The sequence below is a fragment of the Trichechus manatus genome, unplaced genomic scaffold (assembly GCF_000243295.1).
Source record: "Trichechus manatus latirostris isolate Lorelei unplaced genomic scaffold, TriManLat1.0 scaffold00026, whole genome shotgun sequence".
Classification (NCBI taxonomy): domain Eukaryota; kingdom Metazoa; phylum Chordata; class Mammalia; order Sirenia; family Trichechidae; genus Trichechus; species Trichechus manatus.
The window spans coordinates 1,501,431-1,523,212 of record NW_004443962.1 but is presented as its reverse complement, the minus strand read 5'-3'; the positions used below and the strand labels follow the sequence as shown (position 1 = coordinate 1,523,212).

Below are 21,782 nucleotides of genomic sequence, written 5' to 3'. Positions count from 1 at the left end.
CTGGGGTGCGCCGTCTCACCTGGTGTGTACTGTCTCACCTGGTGTGCCTTCTCACCGGGCGTGCGCCTTCTCACTAGGTGTGTACTGTCTCACCTGGCATGCACCATCTCATCAGGTGTGTACTGTCTCACCTGGTGCTCCTTCTCACCTGGCATGCACCATCTCACCAGGTGTGTACCGTCTCACCTGGCGTGCGCCGTCTCACCAGGTGTGTACTGTCTCACCTGCTGTGTACTGTTTCAGACCAGGAATGCACTTCAGCCTTCTGGCTCTTAGTTTAATGCTCTTTCCTTTAGTCCCCTCCAGCACGCCAGAAACCATCAGCCTGCTTTATTCACCAGTCTTCCTTCGTTTACAGAGTAAAGGAATGAAAATAAATAAAATTGGCATTTAAAATGTTGCTCACCTGAGCACTGATTGAGTTCCTCTGAGTGTCTGTGGATTTATTCCAAACGTGTCTGGAGGAACTGTGAGGAACTGTTGCCCACGGTGACAAGGACGTAAGTGAAGAAGTTGTCCCACACCTTGATTGCTCTCAAGACTTCTAATGTCTCCCCTCTGCTGGGTGGCTCTGGCCGGCGCCCGGGCCTGGCTGGCATGGCGCAGAGGCTCTCTGTGCACAGTCAGCAACTGCCTGCAGCCCGAGGCCATGTTACCTCCATTTAGTATGCAGTGTGGACTGTATTTTCCTTCAGTTTCCTCTGAATTGGAGAGGTGCGTTATGCCAGCTTTCCTAAATTGCCACAATCAATATTCTCCTGCCTTCAATTTTTATGCATGCTAATGACTTTTCTCCTTCTTTTAGAATGCACTTGTTTCCCAGATCAGTCTTTGCAAAATGAGAAAATAAATAAACAAGAAAAATAAAAAGCCCTCTGTATCAGGGTGAGTTTCTGCCCTGGGTTATAAGACAGGAATCCAAATAGGAGGCTGAAAACAGTGCTTGGCAGGGCTGGGGAGTCCGGGCTGGCCTTTGTGAGCCAGCCAACCCAAAGCCATGGCGTTTGGTGTGTCAGGGGGAGGTACAGGGAAGCACAGGGTCACGTGGGGAACAGCTCGAAGGCCTAGGCTATGGTCATCGGCTTTTAGGAATCTTTTGCATCCCTCCCCACAGCTGAACGGCTTTCTGTGTGAATTTGGGGGCACCAAGGTGGCCTCCTGAGAGAGAGGGGTAGCCCTCCCCCCTATTTATGCAGAATTATGTCTAAACACCTTGGCAGCCATTCTGGCCTCTGTCCTGCATCATCTCTGCTTCAGTTTTCCTCATACATCTCACATGTCTCTCAGTGGTCTTCTTCTGGCCCCTACCCTTCCTCCTCTCTGAATAGTTTTCCACACTGTTTCCTCCACCTGTGATGTTTAACTCTGGTTCCCACCTTGCGTCAATGTCTGCTTTTTATACGTACCATCCATTGTTTAAGAATGAGCTCAAAATATTACCTCCTCCACGAAGCCTTCTCTGATTTCTGTTTTTATTCATTCCTTGACTCATTCTTTTCAACACATATTTATTGAGTGCCTAATACATGCCAAGGTCCCTGAGAGGTGCAAATGGTGTGTGCTCTACTACTAACCTAAAGATTGGCGGTTTGAACCTAGCCAGCAGTGCCATGGAAGAAAGGCCTGGCAATCTGCTTCTGTGACGATTACAGCCCAGAAAACCCTACGGAGCAATTCTGTTCGCACACACGGGGGTCGCCATAAGTTAGAATCAACCTGACAGCAGGAACCTTATAATCTTCTTGCAGGAGCAGGGTGGAGGAGAGATTATATAGGATGTCAGATGGTGATAAAAACTGTGAACTCTGGAGAAAGACAAAGCAAAAAGGGGAGGAATTTGACATGCTGGGGAAGGGACTGTAATTTTAAATAGGGCAGGCAGTGGAGGGAGGCCCCATTGAGAAGGTGGTAGATGGATTCGGATCTGAAGATGGAAGTGCTTCTCTTTCTCTGATCTGGCACTCTTAGTTTGATTGTAGCAAGAGCTGTATAGTGTGTGTGTGTGTGTGTGTGTGTGTGTGTGTGTGTGTGTACGTACACTTCACATACCACCCAGTATTATATCTCACGCTGTTGTTAGGTTCCATCGAGTTGATCTCAACACATAGTGACGCCCCATGACAGAGCAGAACCACTCCGTAGGGTTTTCTGGGCTGTGATCTTTATGGGAGCAGATCACCAGTCTTTCTGCCGCTCTGCAGAGCTTCTGCAGGGATTCGAATCGCCAACCATTAGGTTAGCAGCCGAGGGCTTAACTGGTGAGCCACCGGGGCTCCTTGGAATGACTCTGAAGTGAATGTTGTGGACCTGGCTTGTTTGACTGCTCTTCTCAGTGAGGTAAAACAGGAGATCGTCCTTTATTCTGTAGTGTGCAGTATTGTTCTAGGATGGGCCAGCGAGGCACTCCTCTGGGTCCATGGTCTTTGTGGTGACAGTGCTGGAGGTGGCCAACCATGGCTTTGCTGTGTACCTGGCTGTGTGAGCCCAGCACACATGGCTTGGTTTTCACAACCTCAAAACAAAGGAGTCGAATAAATCACTCCTAAGAGCTCTTTCAGCTCTAAGGTTCGTCCATTCTCTTCTAAAATCCTAGTTCTAGTCTTACCTTGTGTAGGAATCCTTTACTGATAATTCCAGCTCACAGATTGCTCCATTTTTTTGTGCTCGTGGTCTCTAGCCTGTAAGTAGCACCTATAGGATTATTATCTTCTAAACTGTGTGGCTTGGGAGAGTCTCTTCTCCAACTAGATTGTGAACACTTAGATGAGAGGCCTGGGAACAGAACTTGTCCCTTTGACAACCTGCAGTAGAAGACTATGTATTCAGAGTCAGTGGATTCATAACTCTATCTATCTGTCCATTATTCATCTAGTGTGTAGAAAGTATGAGGAATCCCTGAGTAGTGTAAAGGGTTAACACACTTGGCTGCTAACCGAAAGGTTGGCGGTTTGAGTTCACCCAGAGGTACCGTGGAAGAAAGGTCTGGTGATCTACATCTGAGAAATCATCCATTGAAAATCCTGTGGAGTGCAGTTCTCCTCTGACACACAAGGGGTCACCATGAGTCAGAGTTGACTTCACGGCAGCTGAGTTTTTTTTTAGAAAATGTGATGGGTTCTGTGTTAGCTACTGGAAATACAGAGGGGAAAGTTGCGAGGCTTGCTCTGTAGATGTTCAGCGCGTTATCAGATTAATAATGTTATGTGTAAAAGGCTTTGTCGTTTGCACTGGGCTTTCACGTCCCTTTTACCATATTGATCTTCAGGCAACCCTGTGAATGAGGTAGGACCTATACCATGAAGTTACATTACGTGCCCTTTAAATGACTGGAGTATAGTGATATGGCTCAGAAAAAACCACAGAGAGAGAGAGAGAGCAATTTAAACGATATGATTGGTGCTGCAGCTCGGGGCCTGGAGTCCTCAGGGGCAGGAGAGGGTTCCTCAGACACGAGTTGTTCTCTTTTGGCCTCAGTTCCCTGCCCCATATGCATTAAAACATGTCGAACCTTCCTTTTGAGAGATTTAGGGATTTCCAAGGGTGCTACTACAACATGTGATATTTCTCCTTACTCATTGATTGAAGAACTGAATCCCTGGTGCAATACATTTCCACCTTTCCCATTTCACAGATGATGAGCCCGTCCAGAGAGGGGACATGTCCTCCTCCTTCTGCAGTAAAGGCAGAGTTAGGATTGATTGCATGCCTTCCCACCCTGCACCCAGTGCTTTTTCCTCTTTGCTCTGGTTTCTGTAATTCTGTGGGGATTACAGCCATGTTTACTAGCCATGCCTCTGGGGGAAACGAGTCCAGAAGCTGGGCAAGATATGCCTGCTGGAAGGGTTAACAAGAGAGTGGTTTTCCCTGGAGCTCCCAGCAGCCCTGGGGGCTGCCTTGGGCTCCTTCTGGACCCGGGTTGGAGACGCCTGTTTGGAAATCTGTAGCTGCTACTGCTGCTTGCCTGGCGTATAATGAGTTCTGACCGACTGACTGCTTCCCTGACTGGACTGCAGTTCTTTAAAGCCCATTTTCCACATGGAATCGGCAGGTTCGTTGAATTGTTTGGGAGCCTGATAAAAATGCTTTGTTCTTTGTTCCTACATTATGCCATTTCAAAATATCTTTTCTCCCACAAATGGCTGAGACTGTTCAATTTGGACCTTCAATTGGTTCTCGCCCAGCAGATCTTTCCATTTCTATTCCCAGGCCTGTTCTTTTTGATTAGACTGTTAGGATATCAGTTAGGCTTCTTAATCTATTCGTTCATATTTCTTTTTTACCTTTCTCTTTTCTCCCTTTAATTCTCTTCCATTGTGAAAAGTATATAGTCCTGGTAGCTGTCATGGAATGCAGATTGCTTCTTTTTCTCATTCGCCCCTGTAGTATGTAATCTATTTTTTTGTTTGTTTAGGTTTTAGGGTAGTATTCATAATAATTATAATAATGTCATTCTTTTCATTATTGTTTTTTATTTTTAAATCAGCTCCTACTGGAGATTATTAGTGGGCAAGAGAAAACATGTAAACTTGTTGCCATCGAGTCGATTCCTACTCATGGCAACCCCGTGCGTTTCAGAGTAGAACTGCATGTAGGTTTTTAGTGGCTGCGACCTTTTGGAAGCAAATAGCCAGGCCTTTCTTCTGAGGCATCTCTGGGTGGATTCAAACTGCCATCCTTTTGGTTAGTAGCAGAGTGTTTATTCTTTGCGCCATCCAGGGGCACCATTATCTGGACTTTAGAAAACACACCACGCATAGTGACAGGTGCTGGGATACAGCTGTGACCAGGGTAAACTAGGTCACTTTCCTCATGGTGCTCACAGTCTGGTTTCCTCAGTGTCTTCTCGTGCCTCCTCATAGCCATCCTGTGACATAGGCATCAGCCCACGAGGAAACAGAGACTCGGGGTGCTGAACTGGTCGGCTCGATGTCGCACGGTTAAGGAGTGTCAGAGCTGGGTTTTAATCCCAAGTGTGAAGACTCGAGGTCTAGTGTTGGAGTCTGTGTGTTAAAAGAAGATATCCTATGTCTTAACTACCTCAAACTTGACCTCTAATAAGATGGGATGGAGACAGGTCCCTTTCTGGCTGCATTCGGAGGCTCTTCCTGACTCTGCTGTATTCTGAGCACTGGAAACACTGAGGCATGTAGATCTCCAGCTCTGTCTTTGTCTTGCTGTAACTTCTCTGAGCTTCATTTTCTATCCATTACATGGAGAAGAGGAGAGGAAGAAGAGGGAGAGAGGGTTAATATTGAAGAAAATGAGTTTAGAATCAACAGATCTTGTATAGAATCCTGGCACTGCTATTTTTTTTTTGTATTTATTTTTTTCTTTCGTTGTGCTTTAGATGAAGGTTTACAGAGCAAATTAGTTTCTCATTAAACAATTAATACACATATTGTTTTGCGACGTTGGTTGTCAACCCCACGACATGTCAACACTCTCCTCTTCTTGACTTTAGGTTCCCTGTTACCAGCTTTCCTGTCCCCTTCTGCCTTCCCGTCCTTGCCCCTGGGCTGGTGTGCCCATTTGGTCTCATTTTGTTTTATGGGTCTGTCTAATCTTTGGCTGAAGGGTGACCCTCCGGAATGACCTTCATTACTGAGCTGAAAGGGTAACTGAGGGCCATCCTCTTGGGATTTCTCCAGTAAGTCAAACCATTACGTCTGGTCTCTTTTTGTGAGTTAGAATTTTGTTCTACGTTTTTCTCCAGCTCTGTCCGGGACCCTCCACTGTGATCTCTGTCAGAGCAGTTGGTGGTGGTCGCCGGGCACCATGCCACTACTACTTCTGGCCCTGTGATCTTGCAATCTCAAACTTCAGTTTTTTTCTTGGTAAAACGGAGATGATAGGATCTAACTGAAGGGTCATTTGAGGATTTAATTTTAAGAAAACCAAAAACAGAAATGTAAGTGAAGCAGTTAGCATAGCACCTGGCATTTAGCATAGGGCAAAATAAACAACAGATATTAATTGTCTGTTGGAGTCATTCATTCATTCAGTGTGCATTTACTGAGCAACACTCAGATTGGACCTCTGTCTTATGATCGCATCTCTGCATCCGACCTGTCGTAGGTACGCAACAAGGCATTGTAGATAAGACATGATCCAGTCTGCAGTGAACTGAAACATCGTGGGTGTCAAACGATAGTCTCGTCGCCTTCAATGTGTGAAAAACCACTTGGTACAGAAGCCCTTTGTAAGGAAAGGACTGGAATTCTGACAGGGTCATCGGGGAACAGAATGGCTGCTGGGTGTTGTAAGGATATGAAGAGAGGTGGTCTGAAGTGGCAGAAGAGCCTGGGATGGTGATGTGGCTGATGGGTATGGTTGGGCTTGAAGGCCGGGCTAAGGAGTTTAGGCTTCATTCACTCATTCATTCATTCATAATGCTGGGGCTATGTGAAAGAGGGATCGAAGAGCCAGTATACTAGAGATAAGTCAAGTCAAAGGCTATTAAGATGGCCTTAGAGGAAGAGAGATGATGGAGCTGGATTAAGAACGTGGTAATGGAAAAGGAAAGTAGCTGAGAGAAATGAAAGATGATGCAGAGGCATTTTAAAAGCACTAGATTTCCAGATGGCCATACTGGAATTCTCACCTTCCACGCGAAAGACCGTGTTCGATTCCCAGCCGATGCACCTCAAGTGCAGCCACCGCCCATCTGGCAGAGAAGCTTTGGTGGTGCTATGATGCTGAGCAGGTTTCAGCGGAGCCCCCAGACTAAGATGGACTAGGAAGAAAGGCCTGGCAATCTACCTCCAAACATCAGCCAGTGAAAATCCTATGGATCCCAATGGTCTGATCCACCACCGACCATGGGGATGGCAGAGGACTGAGTGATGTTTCTTTCCATTGTGCATGGGCTTGCCGTGAGTCCAGGCCAACTCACAGCAACTTACAACAACAACACGGAAGTAGAAGCAGGCAAACTCCGGGTAGCTTGGAAAGGCAATAAGAGCACTACAGACAGAGGATTTCTGCATGTTGACTAAAATGACCTAGAAAGGCTGTCCACGGGGTCTGTGGTGGGGAGCTACTTCTGAAAGTTCCAGGGCAAAGTCTGAAGATTTGCTGGCCAGCTGGGCTTCACCTGCTTCTAGTAGCCATCTGCCTCCTGATTATGGTAGCCATCCTGATAAATGGATGTTGGTTTATATTTTGGTCTCGTTGTTTTGAATTTCCTATATTTATAACTTTCTGGATCCTGGAAAATGTGAAAAAGAAAATTATATTTTTTGTTCCCACCATGAAATGAAGAGACTGTTACCTCTTCTTAATTGAGGCTATACCTCCTCCCCCACCCCCTTCTGTCCTTTTTTTAAGAATTTCTGCTGAGAAAACAACCTCTAGAGCATGTATATGGGACAGGCTGCAAGGATGGTTCAGCTGGGTGCTGGAATATATTCAAGAATCCTTCACTACTGCCAGTTCAAGCAAAGAAACTGTTGCTTTGAAATACGGGGCTGTTTGTTCCCCGTGCCATTTTCTCTCCTTACACCCCTCCTTTCCAGTCCATTTATTTTTGTGGCTATTAGGGCTGTTAATGAGAGATTGTCTAAACAGGTCTGTTTGTTGGAAATTGATGCTGTGCATGCTGATGGCGTCTCTGATTATGAACTTAACTGAAAAGATGAGGGAGGCTCCCGCCACCCCCTTTTCATCCCTGAATCGGTTGGACTGAATTCGGCTTTTTGATCACTTCCCCTGTGGGCAGAACCTGCCTTTGACCCTCGGCCACAGAAAATCCGTGTACGCTGGCCCTCCTCCAAATGCCTGGGGGTGAAATTTAGCGGAGTTGGCCAATCATTCTGCCCAGCTTCTAGGCGGGTCTGGGCTTTGTTGCTATTTCCTAGAAATGCTTGCCTCCTTATTTGTCATTCCTTGGTTTATTTGACATTTAGCTTCTCTTACTTTGTGCTGGGCACTTTAGGGAATACAGTGGGGCCCTGTCCTAGAGTAGTTCAGAAATGAGGAAGGAAGAGAAGGAATAATGCCTTTGTATAAAGCATGCAGTTTAGTGGTCTTTAATAGATCCACAAAGTCAGGCATTGAGCACCGCTATCTAATTCTAGAACACTTTCATCAGGGACCCAGAAAGAAACGCTGTGCTCATTAGCAGTCACTTCCCGCTCATCCCTCCCCCCAGCCTTTGGTAACAGCTAAATTCCTTGTTATTCCTGTGGATTTACCTATTCCGGGCACTGCATGTAAATGCAGTCCTACAATATGGAGTCTTTTGTCTTTGGCTTCTTTCACTTAGCACGTGTTCAAGGTTCATCTGTGTTGCAGCACGTATTATTCCTTTTTATGGCTGAATAATATTCCACTGTGTGAATATACCACAGTTTGTTTATAGGAGTAACATCGGGGGTGTTTGCTTTGGGTGTTTTGTGTGTCCATTGTTCCAGGGGAGCACTAGTGGCACAGTGGTTAAAAGCTCAGCTGCTAATCAAAGGGTTGGCAGTTCTAATTACCTTTTTAATTCATTTGGCCTCACAATCACCCTGCTTGGCAGGTACGATTATTATCTCCATTTAACATATAAGAAGTAGGCACAGATAGGTCACACAGTGAATAAGTGGCGGAGCAAGCTCTTAATACCACACTCTACCCCCTACAAGTCAAACAGAGCATATGAGTCATATTTAAAAATGACTTACAATATGGGGGTGGGTGGTGGTTCAGTGGTGGAATTCTCACCCTCCTTATTGGAGACTGGGGTTCGATTCCCGGCCAATACACCTCATTTGCAGATACCACTCTTCTGTCAGTGGAGGCTTGCGTGTTGCTATGATGCCGAACAGGTTTCTGCGGAGCTTCCAGACTAAGACAGACTAGGAAGAAGGGCCTAGTGATCTACTTCTGAAAATTAGCCCATGAAAACCGTGCGGGTCACAACAGTCTGATCCGCAGCCAGTTCCGGGGATGGCGGCGTTCTGTTCTGTTGTGCATGGGGCCACCATGAGTTGAGGGCTGACTCTACAGCAGCCAACAACCACACACCAAAAGACGACATGGGAGAAAGAGACCAACATCCTAAACGTGTAAAATAAACTACTACGGGGGTTCGATAGCTTGGAGTTGGGGCCTGTCCTGTGGTTTGGGGTGGCTGACCAAGTACCTTTTGGATTATAGGTCACAGTGGACTCAGGGCAGCAAAAGTGATCTAGATCACACTGCGATGGGGCGAGGCTCCTGACTCACTGCCAGGTCTGATCATGGCTGACTCAGCCAGTGGGTGGGGCTGTGCTTGGGGCAGAGGTCTTCAGATAATACCTGTACCTGGGTGGGGCCAGGGCTGGCAGGGACTTGTTGGCAAACAGTTCTTTCCAGCTGGAATGTAGAGGAGAGCACGTAGGGCTAAGCGTGGTGTCCACTACACAGTCTGGACTCACCACACATGTAATAAATGAAGGAATGAAGGAGAGATAAGGTAGGTGTGTGCCAGACTGGAGAGCCGTGAACGTCAGCCAAAGAGTCTGTGCGGTGAGGTGGTTTTGGAAGGGGTTGAACCCTGCCATTAAGTGTGGCTTGATTTTTGGGTGTGTATGTCTTGCACAAGTCTGTCCACATTTCTGTCACCCTGTGTGAGCATGCTGTCCAGTACTGCCTGGACATACTGTGTGGGCCCTTTCCTCTGGCATCAGCATCTGTCTCCTTGGAGATGGGAGTCTTCAGGCCTGGTCTTTGCCTGAGCGGTGCTCCAGGGTATTGTTCTGTGTCATGACACTTCTGTCTCTGGCAGTTTAATCATTGATTCGACAAATATTTGAAGGCCTACTATGTGCCAGGAATTGTTCTAAGCATTTGGGACATATTAGTGAACACAGTGAAGAAAGATCCCTGCTGTCTTGGAACTTAGACATTCTACCAGGAGGAAATAGGCAATAGATGTACTAAGTAAATTACAGAGCTGTGTTTTGATTTTGGTTAATATGCTAAGTGTTATTAAAAAAAAAGAAGAAAAAGGAAAGGTAGAGCCAGATAAAAAGAGAGGAGGAGGGGTGGAAATTTTAAATAGAGTGAGAAGGAGTCTCAGGGTGATACAAACAGTTAAACACTCTACTACCAGCTGAAAGGTTGGCAGTTCAAACCCACCCAGAGGCGCCTCGGAAGACAGGCCTGGTGATCTGCTTCTGAAAGTTCCCAGGCTTGAAAACACAACGGCGAAGTCCTACTCTGCACGCATGATGTCACCGTGAGTCGGACTCGGCTCGTCAGCAGCTAACAACAGCAAGAATAAGAAGGTGAGCAGCACCTGGCTGGAGCAAATGGTTAATGAACACCTCTGGCTGCTCACAGAAAGGGTGATGGTTTGAGTTCACCCAGAGGCGCCTCAGAAGACAATTAGCCACTGAAAACCCTGTGAATCCCAACAGAATATTGTCCGATATCGTGCTTGAAGATGAGCCCCCTAGATCAGAAGGCACTTAAAATATACAGTGGCCGCAGCAAGGAACTGGAGCATACCTGTGAAGATGGGACAGGGCTGGGCAACGTTCTGCTGTCCATGGGGTTGCTGTTCATCAAAGCTGACTCAATAGCAACTAACAACAACAAGTGCATACTTTAAGAGCTAAAGATGTATGTGGATAGCGAATAGCTCCTGGATGCTTCTGAATGAACCTGTGAGAGGTTTATCCCATTTCACAAGTTCTCTACAGGTTAGAAATATGACCTTGAAGTGTACTTCCAGCCTGCAAAATACTGGGTCTATTACACAATCCTCACATACTCCTTTGGGAGTAGGAAATGGGTCAGGCAGTAGTCACGTTACCTATTATATGTATGGACAGCCTCTTGGGGCATAAATGGGTGATAGTACAGTAAGAAAGTACTGACGTCACTTATTTTATCTGGCTTGATTTGGGACCTTCTCTGGGCCCAAATGATTTGAAGATGCCTCCAGAGTTTGAAATTCATCTTAGAGTTGTTTTTACTCCCTATGTGCCCTTCCCAATCGAGATTTGTAGGCTAGCTCTTTGACAAAACGTCTATGCAGACGTTTGTAGAGATGGAATGAATTAAAAAGCAGAGCAGGCATTTAACTGGCAGGCTGGAAGGAAAATGTCAGCTTCCGTGGGTTAAGCAGGATCTTTACAGCATATTTAGCACTCGACTTCTTCCAAATTTGCCTGTGTGAAATAGCCTCTCTCAGTTTTCACACATGAAATATTTGAATAACTGTAAAATATGTGTGTAATGCTGGGTATGTGACCAGATGGAAGAGCTCTTCTTGGCCGCTGAACGTAAACAAGCTGCCACCAGTGTTAACGTTACAGCTGTGACATAAGAGGGATTTTGGTTTGGTACATTTTCTGTTCGGGAGTATACAGTACTTTGAAACGAAGCCCAAATTGAGTTTCTATTTGAATTTCTTGATGTAGCCTTCGTATGTGTTACTCATTTCAATAGCCCTGATTTGCTAGAATATTTTCACCCCGTGTAAAATGAAAGCAAAGGAGCCCTGGGGGTGCAATGGTTAAGCGCTCAACCGCTAACCAAAAGGTTGGCAGTTTGAACCCGCCAGCTGCTCTGCAGGAGAAAAAACCGAGTGATCTGCTCCCCTCGTGATCTGCTCCCGTAAGGATTACAGCCTGGGAAACCCTGTGGGGCCGTTCTTCCCTGTTCTATAGGGTCACCGTGAGTCGGAATAGATTTGATGCCACGCAGCAACAACAAAACGGAAGCAACTGTTTACGTCTCTCAGACAGCCTCCAAAGAATCGTTTCCATCTCCCGTTGCCCGGGGAAAAGTGTTAAGCAAATTTAGGGTGTGGTAGGGAATTGAAAGTAAATTCTCCACTCTGTTGAAGGGTTACTGGGTTTGTAAAGAATCTGGGTAACTGACCTGCTGCTGGGTTTAATTGGGAGCTGTTGTTTTGCCATGAAAGAACTTTGATTTTGTGTGTTCAGATGAATGGTGTTTCATTGTTAACCAAAAAAAAAAAACAAAACCCGTTGCTGTCGAGTGGATTCCTACTCATAGCGACCATATAGGACATTGCTTTAACCCTGAGGTGAAGCCGGGGAGGGCTGTAACATGACAGAGCATTTACTGTGCGTCAAGAAAGGTCCTTGGGTGGCACAAGTGGTGCTAACCTGAAGGTTGGCAGTTCGAACCCACCCAGCAGCTCCACGGAGAAAAACCTGGCAATCTGTTTCCATAAAGATTACAGCCAAGAATACCCTATGGAACAGTTCTGCTCTGTCACACATGGGGTCACCAGGAGCTGGAATCGACTTGACAGCAATGGGTTGGGTTTGGTTTGGTGTGTCAAGAACCATCTTGTCACTTGCTAACCATCTTGTCATTTGCCGTTTGGATTAATCTTAACTTTTCATGCATGCTGGGCCTTTTCCTATTTTATAAAGTGAGAAATCAGTCTTTGACAGACACCATTCCCAAGATCACACAACTGGTTAGTGGGAGAATCAAGATTTGGACCTGGTTACTCAAAAGCCCAAGCTTTTTTCACTCTACCTCACTGCTTCTAGCCAGGGAGCAGGGTCATGATGTTTGTCAAGCATGTTCCAAGTGATTGCGTCTGACATATCTAATGTTTCTTAATCTCTAGATAATTAAATCGAGAGCATATGTCTTTCCTTGATTATGAACTTGTTTTCAACATTTAATCAGCAAAGTAATGTTAACTCTCTGAGATCCAATCGTCTGGATCTTATTTTGACAAATATAATTGTGTGACTTGTTGGGGACTAATGAAGTCTTAGGTTTCTTCCAGCACCAGTGACCCCAAGACCATGAAGATTCAGGAATTGTATTGCTAAAACCTCTGTCTTCATGTTGTAGTGGATCTTTCCCAACTGGGCTCCAATTCCAAATAAAGGGGTCCAGGCAACCCTCAAACCAGGTCACCTGGGAGCTCTTAAATTAATTGGCATTTAATCAAAATGTTCGTAGGAATCAAGGTGCCCATGTACGCAGTTGCCTCTGTGTGCAGCCATACGCTTGCCTCTTAACATAGGGATGATAGAAAAGTGAAGATGAGTCATTCCAAGAAGACCACAGACTCAAAGTTTAAGATACGAGGAGCAGGAATGATAGGTGGTTCCTGGCTTTGTTTGATCTAGGGAGCTCTTTCTAGCAGTGCATGTTCTGAATGTGATTTGGTCAGATGATGACTGTTTCTCTGATTCTGAATGAAACTGCATGCCTTTCTTGTTTAGGGTATTTTTGGGTATATTTCCAATAGAAAGAGATTTGTCTGCGATCCCAAAGCCCTGAGTCCCATAAGGGGTAATGCTATGCGTGGGCTGGGGAGAGGAATGGGAACAATGTTGTCAGTGACCCCACGGTGTGTGTTTGTGTCTGTGCATGCGTGGACATTGACCCAAGGATGTGGTTTGTGGCATAGCAGGGCAAAGAAGAAACAGTGGACCACGTAATAGATAAAAAAAAAATAATAATAAAGTTTCTGTCTAGTCAATTCCATATGTATCAGAGTAGAACTGTGCTCCACAGGGTTTTCAATGGCTGTGATCTTTCAGAAGTAAATCACTAGACCTTTCTTCCAAAGCTCTTCTGGGTGGAGTCAAACCACCAACCTTTCAGCTAGTAACCATTTCAACCACCTAGGGACTCCTAATTAGATACACCAAAAAAAAAAAGAAACCCACTACCTACATCATAGGCATGTTATAAAGAATAAAGTTCATTAGAAATACATATAAAGTACTCTAGGCCTGGCATAGTAAGTAGTAATAAATATTACTTGTTTTTTTATGTTATTACTATTGATTTTCTTAACATCATATCAGATGCACATAGAAGAGAAAGGCTTATCTGAATTATGTAATTATATGAATTACAAGATGTAAGTTTTATGACATTTATAACTGATAGAATTCGATGATGACTGTGATTAGAATCTAACCAGACACGTTAGAAGACTGAGTCTCCAATCAGAATTCTCTAATGATTTGGCTAAAGACATTATTTTAGAGCATATAATGAACATTGACTCTTGCATGCCGCTCTTTCTAACGCTCTGCTGGAGGGAGAAGAGAGCGGGCCAAAGTGAAATTTGACATTTGGGTCTCTGTGCTGCCGTTCTGGGGAGGCCCTTTCAGAATGTTCTGGTGGGGAAGGCAGAGATCATCAGCCGGTCTGGGTGAGGAAGTAGCATTAACAGCTGAAATAACAATTGTGAGCTAAGGGGCAGAAACTAAGGGTTTCCTCACCTTTGTGACCCTTCTGTCTTTTGGTGGAAGTTTATCCTTGAAGCGTTATCATGGATTGAGTTGTGTCCCCCCAAAATACCTGTCAACTTGGCCAGGTCATGATTCCCAGTATTGTATGATTGTCTACCATTGTATCATCTGATGTGATTTCCCTGCGTATTGTATATTCTATCACTATGATGTAATAAGATGGATTAGTGGCAGTTATGTTGATGAAGTCTACAAGATTAGATAGTGTCTTAAGCCAATCTCTTTTGAGATATAAAAGAAGTGAGCAGAGAGACATGGGGACCTCATACCACCAAGAAAGCAGCACCAAGAGCAGAGCACGTCCTTTGGACCTGAGGTTCCTGTGCTGAGATGCTCCCAGACCAAGGGAAGACTGATGACAAGGACCTTCCTCCAGAGCTGACAGAGAGAGAAAGCCTTCCCCTGGAGCTGATGCCTTGAATTTGTACTTGTAGCCTACTAGACTGTGAGAGAATAAATGTCTCTTTGTTAAAAGCCATCCACTTGTGATATTTCTGTTATGGCAGCACTAGATGACTAAGACAAGCGTAGATGAGGATGCTCATCTGAACTATTTGGTCAGAAGAGCTAGGAAGTCATCCAAAGCTCAGCAAGTCAGAGGATGAGGAGAAACATTCTGTGAATGGCAATTGTAATTCATAGACGGCAAGATGGTCCCCACCACAAAGCTCACCATTGACTCTGTACTGGGAGGAGAGAGCCGTTTTTGGATGCCAACACCACTTGCCTGAGTTAGGGATGGTACATTGCTCTTCCTGTGGCTTGTAACTGATTAAAGTGTTTGGAGTTACTTTTTCTCTGGCTCTTAATTCCAAGGGAATAGGAAAAAAAGAAAAAGAAAAAACCTTAGTAAATTATGTCATTCGAAGAATATGTGCCGGTCACCCTATAATCCTTCTGTTACTATTCTTTAGATTTCTCCATGATTTAGTTCTCAACGTCCGAACTTCCCAAGGAAATGAGACAATGAATACATGTGTTTCTTTTAATTTTGAATCAACTTTACTTGGCAGCCAAATTTTTAGTGAGCAGAGGATCACTCTTGTTTAAGAGGCTGTTAATCACCGAATGTAAAGGTTCTAAGTGGGAACCGCAGTGCAGAGCTTTAATCCCGTTGGCCTTCCTTTGGAAGGAAAAAGGAAGGAGGCTGCCAGTGCCTGGCTGAGAGATGGGAGGCTCCCAAGTGCCTTTCTCGGGCACATCAAAGGAGAGCTCTCTGCTTATTTGGGTTTCTCTTTTTCAGGCAAAATACGGTAACGGCTGGGCATGACTGGTGTCATTGTGAAGGAGCTGGTTGGGGAAGGGGTCATTTTGGGGCTTGCGAGGGGTGAGGGGAGCGAAGCATTTCTTCTCCCTTTGGGGCCACAGATCTGTGGTAGTTTAGCAGCTCTGATATAATGGTGGCATAAGCCTCCACAAAGGAGCCCTGGTGGCATAATGGTTAAGTGCTTGGCTACTAACCGAAAGGTTGGTGGTTCGAACCCACCCAGCTGCTCCACAGGAGAAAGAGCTAGCGTTCTGCTCCTATAAAGATTACAGCTTTGGAAACCCTATGGGGCAGTTCTACTTTGGCCTATAGGGTAGAACTGAGTTGGAATCGACTCAACGGCAATGGGTTTAAGCCTTTGTTAGTTTCTCTTGGTGAGTGTTGCTAGACTCGTTTGCCAGACGAGAGAAATGACAGTGGAGATCTGCTTGTAAACAGAAGTAGGGGGTGCCATTTTGTTCCATTCCCTCACCTGTGTTTTTGGATTGCATTTCAAATAGTGTGGTGGATCTGATAATCAACCCGTCAGTCTATGAAAGGGAAGAGAAGGGAAGGAGAGGGGCAGGGCCAGGGGAGAGGAGACTAGAGATTGCCAAAGGTCTGAGGAAAGGGTACTTATGCCTCTCAAACATTCTCACTAGTGTGAGCATCTGTTTCACAACAGGCCAATCAATGCAGGGAAATTCCATTCACCTGAGCGCTAAATGGAAACCCTGGTAGCATAGTGGTGAAGAGCTACGGCTGCTAACCAAAAGGTCAGCAGTTCGAATCCACCATCTGCTCCTTGGAAACCCTATGGGCCAGTTCTACTCTGTCCTGTAGGGTTGCTATGAGTCAGAATTGATGGCAATGGGCTTTTTTTTTTTTCTGAGCACTAAATCGCACTAAAAAAACCCCAAACCCATTGCCATCAAGTTGACTCTGACTCATGGCAACCCCATGTGTTACAGAGTAGAACTGAGCTCCATAGAGTTTTCTTAGCTGTAATCTTTATGGAAGCAGATTATCAGACCTTTCTTATGCAGCACTGCTGGGTGGGTTTGAACCACCAACCTGTTGGTTTACACCACCCAAGGATCTTAACTAGCCCTCAGAGGACACAAAAAATGTCTAAGCTCATCTCTTTCAAAAAATTTTCTGGAACTATTGCCTTGAGATAATGATTAAACCTTAAACCAAAAATATCCCCTGAAGTCTTCTTAAAACCAAGCATGGGTTTAGCTTAACTAGTAAAGAATGTCTGCCTTGAGCATTTGCTCTTTTAAGAATGATCTATATGGGATCAGTTTGCCAATGGTAACTCAAAAGATTAGATAGGAAGCTGAAGGGGACAAGTGAATTTATGTTAATGGGAGAGAAACAATTAGGAAAATAGGGTGAGAATGTTTGCACAACTTGAAGAGTGTAATGAATGTCACTGAATTGCACATGTAGAAATTTTTGAATTGGTGTATATTCTGCTATGTATATTCTCAACAACAATAACAAAAAAAGAAAATAAATTAGAAAAACAAAGTTGGAAAGTAAAATAAAATAGAGATGAATGTTGATGGGTATTGTGTCCCGGACCCCATCCTATCATCATAAAGACAGGGCCACAATAAGTGAGAATTGCTGGCTGCATTAGATGTCTCCTGGCTAGGTGGGGAGGGCTCCATTCAGGTAGCGTCGGGGTAGGTTTCTGGTCCAGGGATGCAGAACTAGGAAGAACAAACAAACCAACAAACCCATTGCCCTTCAGTTGATGTCCATTCATAGTGACCCTATAGCATAGAGTAGAACTGCCCCATAAAGTTTCTAAGGCTGTAAATCTTTACAGAAGCAGATCACCAGGTCTTTCTCCTGTAGAGCAGCTGATGGGTTTGAACTGCTGACCTTTAGGTTATCAGCTGAGCGCTTAACCACTGCGCCACCAGGGCTCCGACAGGAAGAACATAGTTGAGCAGAAGTCAAGACCTGGAAGATAACAGCGTATTGCATAATGATGTATGGTATGGGAGGAGGAGGAGGAGTTCTGGAGCTAGGAGACAGGAGGTGGCAACAAGAGCTGTGGCCCAAGTCTGACAATGTGGGATTTAGTCTGCAGATAAGAAGTCAATTCCAGAAGGGTTCTTTCTTGTCTGATGGGTGCCTGAAGGGTGGCCATGACTGCTTACAAGCTTGGTCTGGGGACCGGATAAACACTTCTCTCCTCTGGTCTTCTTGACAGGTGGGCACAGTGTTCTTGTTGTGTGATGTCGAGTTGATTCTGACTCATAGCGACCCTATAGGACAGAGTAGAACTGCCCCATAGGGTTTCCTAAACTGAAATCTTTATGGGAGCAGATTGCCAGGTCTTTTCTCCCATGGAGCTGCTGGTGGGTTCAAACCACTGACTTTTCAGTTAGCAGCCAAGTGCTTTAACCATTGCACCACGAGGGCTCCTTGTGGGCAGAGTAGAGGTATTTACTTCTATCTTGCAGACGGGGAAGCCAGCCTCAGGGAAATGCAATAACTTGCGCATTACATAGCTGTGAAGTGGCAAAGCCAGGATTTGAATCCAGGTTTTCTGCTACAAGGCTGGGGCTCTTTCTTCTATGTCCCAGCTGTCTTGCTGTTTATATGTATGTACTGTGGACACCTCCTTCAACAAATTTCAGTCTTTTACCCAAAGAGATACATTTATATTTCTGTGAGTTTATCAAGTCCGATTTTCAAGAGCAAATGCCCCTACCTCGATTGCTTTTGAACATAGAAGGATGTTTGGTGTGCCTACTGCCCAAAGACAGTCTGGTGTTAGCAGAGCTGGCCCCGGAGCTGTGATGACAGTTCCCCTGTGTTAATCATAGCAGGTGCAGAAGCAGAGGACACTAGAGCTGGGTTCTCAGCACCTTTTCCTCATGGGTAGGCTGATCTGCGTTCCTCTGTGACATGTCAATGACAGGAAGGAACCAGCTTTCAGCACTTCTCTTTTGTAGTTCCGCTGATACGCTAACTTAGTGACAGACAACAGTTAGCCAGCTTCAGATGTGGCTGATTGAGCCTCCCCCTGTCCAGGGTTGAATCATGTCATCCCCTGAGTTAAAAACTTCCACGTCTCTCCATTGTCTATAAGGTAAAGTTGAAACTTCTGGAATTCAAAGCCTCTGCAGTTTGGCTTGAGCCTCTGCTGTAACTCGTCTCCCAGTAATTCCCCTCCCAGGCCTCCTTAGATCCAGCCTTCCATTATATGCCCTGGACTTCCCAACCTTTCTGATGGTCTCTCCCACCATCTTCCCCCCTCAGGGCACTGACCACCCTCCACATGTCACCTTCCGCACTAAGTCTCCTCCCATTCACCCTTGATAGTCAGCCTTTGGTTAGTCAGCTCTGACCACTGCCTATCTCTATGAGATCACCCCAGTCCCTGCTTCCATTAGCTCACATACTCATCCGTAGCTCATAGAATCTAGCAGAGTGCTGTGTGTATAGTAGATGCTCAAAGTTTGTTGCATTGAAAGGTTCCAGTTTTACTTCTGGATGCCATCAGTAAATCTCAGAGCACACGTATTCCCTGGAGGCTCTTCAGAAGAATCTTTTCCTTCCTCTTCTTACTTTCACCACCATGGGCCCAAGTGAAACTGTAAGAGTGCTGGGCTGGGGCCTAGAGAAACCCCGAGTCTACACCTGATTGATCCTCTAGGTTGTGGGACCTGGGCCAAGAGCTTTAACTCCCTGTCGGCCTCAGTTTCCCCAGCTGTAAAAGGAAGATGGCCTGGATGACCTCCTGTGCATGCTAAACCAGATGGACACTTGCCTTGCATATCTGGGAAGGGAAGCCACATGCGCTCGTTTCACCTTGATGGCATGTTACTTCTTTTCTCAACGTCCATAAAGGATTGTGTCAGACAAAAATGGTAGGTCAAAGAGCAGGGCGCTTTTCGTCAGTTTTTCTAAAAACCTGCTGAAGTCCCTAGAATGGCCCTAATTGGACTTCACATGGACGGCGAATCTGGCAGCCCTGAGTAATCAGACAGTGTCCACTTTCCTAGAGAGGAGTGTCATTGAACTAGAGAACCCCAAAGATCCTAGTAGCTAACTGGTCTTTGAATCTCCGTTGGCATCTTGGTGATTTTTCTCCTGTTCTGTAGGAAGGCTTAATGAGATTGATAATACTAAATTGTTCCCCAGTGCTTTCTTCCTCAGCCCTGTCACTGTTGTGAAGGATTCTTTTTTTTTTGCATTTTCTATGGATCACTCCCATAGCGTGCCTTCTTTTATTATTATTACTTGGCTTTATTTATTAAAGATAGCTGCATAATATGGACTTGCTCCTTGTGGCTGAGGCGATTTAAGGGGAGACAAAGCTTGCACATTTACTGTAATTTTGTGTCTATAACATCTGCCATATTTACAGCATTAATTTGGTGGTATTGTGTGTTGTATTACCAGAGCAGCATTTTTTACATGCATGAATGGCGGTGCTTTGACGCAAAAATGCATCCTGTGATAGCTTTGCCCTCAGGTATGTAACTAAATACGCATGCAGATTAAATGACCCAGTGAGTGTTCAGAAACCTCAGGCTCTGACAGGTGGCCGTGGGAGGCCAGTGTTTCACATGGTGGACTGTTCATGATATACCTCTCATTTATCTTCTCTCTACATTCCTGCTTCAGCTGCATTCTAGTTCAGCCCCTTGCTTCCTCCCCTGGATCATTATAGAAAGCTCTTGTTTGACCTCCCTGGTCCTTACGCATCTGATCCATCTTCAGCATGCCCACCATGGGGCGTTCTCAGTCCTAGTTACTGACCAGTCATCCCCTTGCTCAAGGACCCTACTTACTCTCCATTGCAGAGATCAGGGGTACACACTCTGTCCTGGTATCCATGTCCCTTCTACACATTGTCCACTGAACTTGTCTGATACCTTCCTGCCCCTATGCCTGGTCACTCTGTTGCTCATGTCTGGAGCACATTGTCACTCCCCATGTCTCACAAACTCATCCTTCCCCCGGAACCTACTTCTTTGATAAAGAACGTCCAACCTTCAGAGATCTCTGCTTCTTCCAAACCCTGCAACTCTGATTGTAGCCTAATGTATTAGTTATCAATTGCTGGGTAACCAACTGCTCTATTCCTTAGTGGCTTAGAACGACACACATGCCTTATCTCCTGCAGTTTCTGAGATTAAGAATCCGGGGTGGTTCAGCTGCTGGTTCTGGCTCAGGGTCTCTCATGAGGTTTCAGTCAAGCTGTCATCTTGGACCACAGTCAGTCATCTGAAGCTTGACTGGGACAGGAGGATCAGCCTCCCAACTCACTCATGAGACTGTTAGCAAGAAACCTGAGATCTTTACCATATGGGCCTCTCCGTAGGCGGTCATCAACAGCATGGCAGCTGGCTTCCCCCGAAGTGAGTGATGAGAGAGAGATACAAATGGCAAAAGGGAGGGAGGGATAGAGAGGGGGAGAGAGAGACAGAAATGGAGGGAGAGAGTGATGAAGGGAGGGAGAGGAAGAGAGAGACAGAGAGAGAGAGTAAGATGGTAGCTGCAGTGGCTTTTGTAACCTAATCTTGGAAGTGAAAATCATCTGTCGATCACACTAACCAACTTGGTACAGTTTGGGACATGAATCCCCAAGGGTGTGAGTACCAGAAAATGAGGCTTATTGGGGGCTACTGTGGAGGCCGGCTACCACACCTGCTTTGTCTTTTTTTTTTTTTTTTAATTGTACTCTAGTTGAAGGTTTACAGAAGAAACTAGCTTCTCATTAAACGGTTAGTACACATATTGTTTTATGACATTGATTAACAACCCTATGACATATCAACACTCTCCCTTCTCGACCTTGGGTTCCCTATGACCAGCTTTCCTGTCCCCTCCTGCCTTCTAGTCTTTGTCCCTGGGCTGGTGTGCCCCTTTAATCTCGTTTTATGGGCCTGTCTAATCTTTGGCTGAAGGGTGAACCTCAGGAGTGACTTCATTACTCAGCTAAAAGGGTCTCCAGGGGCCATACTTTCAGGGTTTCTCCAGTCTCTGTCAAGCCAGTAAGTCTGGTATTTTTTTGTGAGTTAGAATTTTGTTCTACATTTTTCTCTGTCCAAGACTCTCTATTGTGATCCCTGTCAAAGCAGTCAGTGGTGGTAGCCGGGCACCATCCAGTTGTACTGGACTCAGTCTGGTGGAGGCCATCGTAGATGTGGTCCATTAGTCCTTTGGACTAATCTTTCCCTTGTGTCTTTAGTTTTCTTCATTCTCCCTTGCTCCTGAAGGTGTGAGACCAGTGGAGTATCTTAGATGGCTGCTCACAGGCTTTTAAG

General features: G+C 45.4%; 1 protein-coding gene across 4 annotated transcripts in view; it reads left to right on the top strand.

Moving 5' to 3' along the window:
• MB21D2 (Mab-21 domain containing 2) overlaps positions 1-21,782 on the top strand; it is a 149,655-nt gene that overhangs the window by 60,898 nt on the left and 66,975 nt on the right. The window lies entirely within an intron of this gene.